An 8,965-nucleotide genomic window follows, 5' to 3' on the forward strand; every position below is an offset into this window, starting at 1 on the left:
TTAACCCGCAGTATACTTACACTCAAAATCCTCCATTCTATCCTCCCTATGGGCAAGGGTTTCAGCCTCAGGGTGGTCAAGGTGGTCCAAACATGTCTCTGGATCCACAAGCTTTTTATCACACTACCGCAGAGCCTGTTGCGCCGGAGCACACTGTTCAAACCAAGCCAGAAGTGGGAGAGTCGTCTGCCCCGGTTGATATGAAGTTACTTAAGCGGTTGGATAGTTTCGATGAGTTCATCAGGAAAAGCCAAGGTTTAAGCAAACAAGGGGTGTTATACTACGATGATCTGTGCCTGTTTCCAAATGTACAGCTGCCCGTGTTCAAGACCCCGAAGTTCAATAAATATGATGGTACGGGCAATCCTAAAACACACTTGCGTTTGTTTGCCAACAAGTTGGGCAAACCGGTGGATGACAAAAACTTGCCATTAAGGTTATTTCCAGAGAGTCTAGAAGGAGACACCCTCGATTGGTATTCAAACTTAAAGCCAGAGGAGGTGAAGACTTGGCTCGATCTGTCCAACGCCTTCATCAGACAATACGAATATAACTGTGAGCTAGCACCGACCAGAACTACTTTGGAAGGCACCAAGAGGCGACCATCTGAAGAACATAAGACATACGCCAAAAGATGGAGAAAGATAGCTGCCAAGGTTGAGCCTCCGATGACCGAAGATGAAATTATTCGCACTTTCATAAAGGCGCATGATCCTCCATACTTCGAAGAAATCTTCCGTATGACTGGGTGTACATTTGCTGCGATTGTGAACAAACTCGAAGAGTATGATGATTTTGTGAGAGTCGGAAAAATTGTTAACGTCTCTGCCCTAAAATCACAAGTAAAAGCTTTGCAAGGGCAAGGGAGCAGTGGAAAGAAGCCACAGTTTAAAAAGAAAGAGGGGGAGGCAACTTTTATTTGGAACCAGAACCCTTCACCCAAATCCCGATACCAACACAATTCAACCTACCAACCACATTACCCTTATTATTCAAACCCGCACCATGTATATACTACCAATATCCATCACCCTCGACCTCGCCCAAGCTATCATAACCCATCTTTAGCCCCTTTTCAAATCTCTCAACCAAATCCACCCCAAAACCGACCTCGCCCTCCATATAACCCAAGATTTCCTCCCCCAAATAGACCTGTTTATAGCCATCCTCAACCTCCTGAACCTTACAACCAACCCCGTAGCCGTACATTTACCGATTTAGGCAGGCCTCTAGACCAATTGTATGACCAGTTGAAGGCCGCCGGAAAGATTGGCACGGTACCCCCTCCGACCTATCTATATGGCATATACGTTGGATATAACCCACAAGCCGTCTGTGCTTATCATTCAGGGGCATCCGGACATTCAACTGTTGATTGCAAGGCTCTTATGCATAGAATTCAAGATATGATTGAAGCCGGAGAGATTGTAATCAGGAGAAAAGAGGCACAAGGGCCGAATATAAATAGGAACCCCTTGCCGGAACACACTAATACCATTGGGGTTATTCTGGACGACGCAGAGTATGACGAGCAAGTCCAAAAATTGGCAAGGGAAGCTGAGGTGTTTGGGGTCACAGACCAACCATTTGTAATAGAGGTGCCATTTGAGGAGGATAAAAGGCATTTTATTTTGGATCTCACTCTAGCTGAAAGCAAGGCTTTGGAGCCAGTGGTCATCGAATTCCCAGAGCAGGAGCCTGTTCTGAGTTTGCAGCGAGTGCCATGGAACTACGATGAACCTGTCATACAAATTGGAGAAAAGTCAGTTGCCAAAGAAGAGGTGTCAGTGGTCACTAGATCATGGAGGATAGCAAATCCGTTTGGAGCTACCGTTCCGATTCAAACAAATAAACCCGAGCTGCCTGCTAAACCGACAATTACTGAGAAGGAAGCCTTGGATTTTCTTAAAAGGCTACAAAGAAGCGAATATAATGTAGTCGAGAAGCTAAGCAAGTCGCCCGCCCAAATATCCATGTTGGATCTGCTCTTTTCTTCGGATATGCATAGGGATGCGTTGCTCGAAGTGTTGACTAAAGCTCAAATCCCTAAGGAAATTTCGGTTGCTAATTTCTCACATATGGATGGGAGTGTGTTATTTACAAAATAAATCACTTTCTCTGATGATGAATTACCGGCGGAAGGCATTGGACATAACAAGGCTCTGTACATAGCTGTGAGGTGCAACGGGAAAATTTTGCCAAAAGTATTGATTGACAATGGATCTGCGCTTAATATCTGTCCTTGGAGTACCTTGAAAAAGCTAGGGTTGCAAGATATCAAGTTGAGGCCTTCAGGAACCATAGTTAGAGGTTTTGATGGAGCACGAAGGGAACCTATAGGAGAAGTGGATTTAGTCATCGAGATGGGGCCCGCACAGTTTCAGATAGCTTGCCAAGTCATGCATTTTCCTAGTGTTTATAATGTTTTGGTTGGAAGGCCGTGGATTCATAAGTCCGGAGCTGTGCCTTCTTCATTGCATCAATTGTTGAAATTCATAGTAAATGACAAATTGATAACTATCTTTGCCGAGGAGGATTGCCTCGTGATTGCTGATTCTGGGTCCAAAGAAGATGGTAGCCGAAGCGCCATAGTAACCCCTCATAGCACAGCTGATATCGTCTCCGTAAGTTGGATAACAAAAGAGGAACGAGCTTTGTCAAAGGCCAGTGTCATGATGGCTAAGGAAATGATCCGCGGAGGATATGAGTTTGATAAAGGGCTGGGACGTGATCTGCAAGGAATTCTGAAGCCAGTGAAAATTGTGGAGAAAAAGGATTCATTCGGTTTGGGTTTCCGACCAACCGCTAGAGACATCAAAGAAATGAAGGAATGCAAGAGAGCAGAGAAAGAAGGCAGGCCAAGGGCCCTTGATATTCCACCACTGCATTATACTTTTCCACGACCGACCGAGGTGATCACATCAGAGATTAACCCAGTTGACGGAATCGAAACTAGTTTGGCCCAATTGTTCGTTGGGGCGACATTTGAAGACAGTTTCCCAGCTGAGGCCGAGTTTCCCGACGTCCCTGAAGGATCCATTTCCAATTGGACAGCCGAGTTTCTGCCCATTCGGAAGGAGTTTCGGTAAACTTAAAGGGGTTTGTCATTCATACGAATTCCTGAAAATACTTCTGCATCTGTAAATAGCTAATGAAAGCATCTTTACCTTTGACTAAAGTTTGCACGTGAAAATATTGTTAAGTTTTCATTTCATTCCCGCTTGTTTTTTGGTTTTTCGCTTTCAATCAAAGGGTTTATGAAAATGCACAAGTTGTTCTTGTCATGTTGTTTTGTTTATATTTCTGTCATATTGCTTGTTCATTTGTTTGTTGTATATTTGTTTGCTTATTATCCCACATTCGTTAATTCTTTCAGATGGCCAAAAATAAAACCATTTGACCCTTTGGATATCACTATTCTGGAATTCAATAATGGCAATCTCTATATCACTCACGACTTGGAGGTCTGGGAATCCGAGCTCCAAAGCGAGAGTGATAATGAGGAGGTATTCGATTCTTTTGCAAAGGATTTTGAACAATATGAGGAGAAACCAAAACCGAACCTGGAAGAAACAGAAAAGGTTAACATTGGCACTAAAGATGAAGTTAAGGAGGTGCAAATTAGTATTCATTTGAATGAGAGGCAGAAAAAGGAGATGCTTGAATTCTTGACTGTGTTCCAGGATGTATTTGCATGGTCCTATGATGATATGACTGGTATTTCAACTGATGTGGTAGTGCATAAGTTGCCCACAGACCCTACTTTTCCACCCGTAAAACAAAAATCCCGAAAATTCAAACCAGATATGAGCCTCAAAATAAAAGAGCAAATCGAAAAACAACTCAAAACCAACATTATCATTGTTTCCCATTACCCTATTTGGCTTTCGAATCCAGTCCCTGTTCCAAAAAAGAATGGAGAGGTACGAGTTTGTGTTGATTACAGAGACCTCAATAAGGCCAGTCCTAAAGATGATTTTCCTCTGCCAAATATTCACATTCTCCTGGACAATACCGCTGGGCATGAGATTGAATCTTTTTGTGATTGTTTCGCTGGATACCACCAGATTTTGATGGCAGAAGAGGATAGGGAGAAGACTGCTTTTATCACCCCTTGGGGCACGTTTTGCTACCGAGTGATGCCATTTGGTCTAAAGAATGCCGGAGCTACGTATCAAAGGACCATGACCACCCTGTTTCATGATATGATCCACCGGGAGATGGAGGTCTACGTGGATGACATCATAATCAAGTCTAAAAGAGCAGAGAACCATTTGGTTGATTTGAAGAAGCTGTTCGAAAGGTTGCGAAAGTACAATTTGAAGCTAAATCCTGCGAAATGCGCCTTTGGGGCACCAGCTGGTAAATTGTTGGGCTTCATTATTAGTAAGAGAGGCATAGAGATAGATCCAGCAAAAATTAAGGCAATTCGAGATATGCCAGTGCCGAAAACTCAGAAAGACGTGAAAAGTTTCTTAGGAAAGATCAATTTTATTGGGAGATTCATTGCCCAGTTGACTGCCACATGCGAGCCGTTGTTCAAATTGTTGAGAAAGAATGTGCCTTTGTACTGGAGTGAAGAATGCCAACAAGCTTTTGATAAAATCAAGGACTATTTGTTACATCCGCCAGTCTTGGTGCCACCCAAGCCAGGTCGACCATTAATCATGTACCTATCTGTGCTTGAAGAAGCAGTTGGTTGTGTCCTCGGGCAGCATGATGACTCTGGAAGGAAGGAGCAAGCCATTTACTATCTAAGCAAGAAGTTCACGCAGTATGAGGCTAATTATTCATTCATTGAGAAAAGCTGCTGTACATTGGCCTGGGCTGCTCAAAAGCTGAGACACTACCTGTTGAGCCATACCACTTATCTTATTTCCCGATCTGATCCTTTGAAGTATCTCTTGGAGAAGCCGATGCTAACTGGACGTCTGGCTAAATGGCAGATAATTCTCTCAGAGTTCGATATTGTTTTCACTTCACAGAAGGCCGTCAAGGGGCAAGCTATAGCTGATCATTTGGCAGAAAATCCAAGGGATGATGATTATCAACCACTTCATACTTATTTCCCTGATGAGAAAGTCTTATTTGTAGGCGCCACGGACGATATAAGTGAGCAAAGCCCTGAATGGAGGCTTTTCTTCGATGGAGCTTCGAATTCTCTCGGAGCTGGAATTGGAGCTGTTTTGGTTTCACCCGAAGGGAAGCACTACCCTGCCGCTTCCAAATTGCAATTTGCTTGTACAAACAACATGGCTGAATATGAAGCCTGCATTTTTTGTCTCAAAATTGCTTTAGAAATGGAAATCAAAGAGTTGATAGCTTTCAGTGATTCAGATTTGCTCGTGCACCAAACCTTGAAGCAGTGGATAACCAAGGATTCAAAAATTTTGCCCTACCATAGTAGTTTGCTCACTCTGGCAAAGCAATTTCAAAATTTGGAGTTCAGACATCTCCCGCGAGCCCGAAACGCATTTGCTGATGCTTTGGCCACCTTAGCCTCTATGATCCAGTATCCAGATGAATTGAGGATCGAACCAATTCAGATTCAACTTCAAGACAAGCCTGCCCACTGTTGGGTTGTAGACAAGTCCTCTGACAATATTCCTTGGTATAATGATATTAAGGAGTTTCTCAAAACTGGGTCTTACCCTCTGTATGCTAGTACAAAGGACAAGAGTTTTCTGCGTAGAATGGCTTCAAATTTTTTCTTAAGTGGAGAAGTTTTGTATAAACGAACCTCAGATTTGAACCTGTTAAGGTGCATTGATGAAGACGAAGCTCAATATATGATGAAAGAAGTGCATAGTGGCGTTTGTGGACCTCACATGAATGGCCATTTGCTAGCAAAGAAAATCATGAGAACCGGATACTTCTGGTTTACTATGGAGCGTGACTGTATAGATTTTGTCCGGAGATGTATAAAATGTCAAATGCACGGTGACGTTATACACGCTCCGCCCATTGAATTGCATAGTATATCGCCCCATGGCCCTGTTCAATGTGGGGTATGGACGTGATTGGTACAATTGATCCGCCCGCCTCGAATGGACATCGATTTATATTGGTGGCAATTGAGTACTTTACCAAATGGGTTGAAGCGGAGTCATTCAAACATGTAACGAAGAAGGTAGTTGCCAATTTCTTGAGAGATCACATCATCTGTCGCTTTGGGGTACCCGAAACGCTTATTACAGACAATGCCAAGAATCTGAACAATGACATGGTAGATGGACTATGTGAGCAGTTCAAGATCAAACACCGCAACTCTGCCATTTATAGGCCTCAGATGAATGGAGCTGTAGAAGCCGCAAACAAGAATTTGAAGAAGATTATCCGCAAAATGACTGAAAGGCATCGCGATTGGCATGAAAAGTTGCCTTATGCATTAATGGCGTATCGGACTTCTATCCGGACATCGACTGGGGCAACGCCATATTCACTCATGTATGGAATGGAAGCTGTATTACCAGCTGAAGTTGAAATTCCTTCGCTACAAATCCTCATGGAAGCTAAATTAGAGGAGGCTGATTGGATAAAGCAGCGCCATGAGCAATTGACTTTGATCGATGAAAAGCGGTTCAATGCTATCTGTCATGGTCAATGCTACCAGAAACGTGTGGCCCGGGCTTACAACAAAAAAGGTCCATCGGCGTGCATTCGAAGAAGGTGACAAAGTACTAAAGCGAATTTTGCCAATGCAAGATGAGGCTAAAGGCAAATTTGCTCCAAATTGGCAAAGGCCGTTCATTGTCCAAAAGGCATTACCTGGCGGAGCACTTATTTTGGCAGAAATGGATGGACGAACATTCCCTCAACCCATCAACTCAGACATGTGCAAGAAGTTTTTCATTTGATCATGCAAATTTTCTTTAGAAATTCATGCAAACGGCGAAATGCAAGTCAGGCCATCTTCTTTTACACTTAAAACATTTTATCTCTACTTGTCCCCTTTGAGCCATCAGAATTGACAAACTTTCGCTTGATAACCCCTGAGAATTGCAAACCCCACACTGGGGCAAATTTATTTTGAAAGAGAGATGATCAAAAAGAAAAGAGAACCCCACACTGGGGCAAATTTAGTTTTTAAAGAAAAATGCAAAAGTGAGGAAAATGCAATGAAGAAAATGCAAAGAGAGAAAATCCGATCAAACTGGGGCAAATTTTCCTCGATTTCGTTCAAAATCGGAAACGATTTCAAAATAGTGCAATCTCAAGTTATTTCACACCTCGCCTCAAAATTTGCTTTCAGGCCTCAACTTTTCTTGAAAAACACCCCACCTGACCTCATTACAAAGCCCAAAGTCCTGGCTTTCATCATTTGTTGTATTTCTATTAGAAAATTTGTTAATCAACTGGCAAGTGATGTCCGTAATGCCTTCGCCTAATCTTACAAGGGAAGTGCATTTTACTGATGCCAGAAATCTTTAACTCATATTTCTGAGTCGATCATGGTCGAGATATTTCATTGTTCTTTAGGTGAAAACCCGAAAGGGCGCCTCGGAAAAAAGAAAAAAAGAAAAGAAAAGAGAAAAAAAGAGAAAAAAAGAAATAAAAAAAAGAAGAAAGAAAAGGAAAAAAAAAACAAACAAAAAGGGTGGGGGCAACCTTGGTGAAAACCCGAAAGGGCGCCAAGGCAGGTTTTCTCAACAGACGAGCACGAGAAGGAACAGCTGGTGACCTGGTTCATTTAGACTTTTCCTCACGTTTGTGATACTTCTGCCAGTATCGAATTCCGAAGCAAATACATCCAAAGTCTTGAATATGATATTCGTTGGCCAAATTTGTATTTTTCTTTACGAATATTCTTTTGCAAAATGTATCTTTATAAACCTTGTAGACACCAAATTTTCAGTGAAATTTCATTTACTATTTATTTTTTTATTTGTCGTGCTAGGTTTATTCACCTTTTAGTTTTAGTTTTTATTTTATTATTTTATTTTTAAGTTTTAGCATAGAATTTCTTGAAAAAAAAGAAAAGCATTCAAAAATTATGTTTTAGTTGTTTTGATTTAAATTCAATGTTTTCTTAGGGAAAATATGAAAAATGAAAAAAGGGGAAAACCCGATTGCGGTTTTTGGGCTATTTAAGAAAAAAAAGAAAAAAGGAAAAAAGAAGGGAAAAGAAAAAGAAAATTAGCATTTCATCTTATCTTTCATGCTTAGTTTTGCTTGAGTTGTTATTTTTCCTTATATTTTGTTTTTATTAAATTAAAAAAAAAAAGAGCGAAATAGAGCCGCATGCAGCGGCGTGAAAACCATACCATTTGATGGCAATCGGATGGCCAAGGGAGAGGGCTTACGATGAGATGATCTGTAGCCATTGAATGGAGGGTTTTGGGGCTGCTAACTTGATATAAAAAGATAAAGGAACCACAGCCGGGAAGGGAGGTTTTTTGGAGTTGACGGCTGTAGAGGAAAAAGAGCTACGAGGGTTCTGGAGAGAGAGTTCTTGGTGACGGCTGGGGAAGGTTGAGGGAAGAGAGAAAACAGCGGCCGAGATAGAATGTGAGATAAAGAAGAAAAGGAGCGGCAAAACAGGAAAAGGCGAGGTCTTTGGGGGGATTGAAAAACAGAAACCAGATGGGAGGTTGACGGCTGAGATATTGGAGAGAGGACTGGGGTCGTGAGGTGGAGCAAAAAAAAAAAAGAGACCAGAGAGGTTAAGGTCGGCTGTGAGAAAGGCGAGGTTTTGAGAGGAGCTACCAAGGAGGCTAACGGAAAAAACAGAGAGGGGGAGTAGCGGCTAGGGCTTAGGAAAAGAGAGCTTTGAAAAAGGAGGAGCTTTGCGTGGAAAGAGGGCTTCGTCTGGGGAGGAGCTTGACCGAGCAAAGAAGGAAAGCTAGAGAGCTTAGGGCAGCGGAAGGAAGGAAGCTAAAGAAGAACGAGAGAGAAACAGAAGCTGGGGTTTTTCTGAGAAACTGAGAACGAAAGGGAGAACCCAGGAGAGCCGAGAAGGGTTTCA

General features: G+C 42.3%; 1 pseudogene; it reads left to right on the forward strand.

Annotated features, from left to right (window-relative positions):
* The first annotated feature begins 200 nt into the window (after nt 1-200).
* On the forward strand, nt 201-6,857 carry LOC113766382 (annotated as a pseudogene).
* Nucleotides 6,858-8,965: the final 2,108 nt, after the last annotated feature.

The sequence above is a fragment of the Coffea eugenioides genome, chromosome 3, assembly GCF_003713205.1.
Source record: "Coffea eugenioides isolate CCC68of chromosome 3, Ceug_1.0, whole genome shotgun sequence".
Classification (NCBI taxonomy): Eukaryota; Viridiplantae; Streptophyta; class Magnoliopsida; order Gentianales; family Rubiaceae; genus Coffea; species Coffea eugenioides.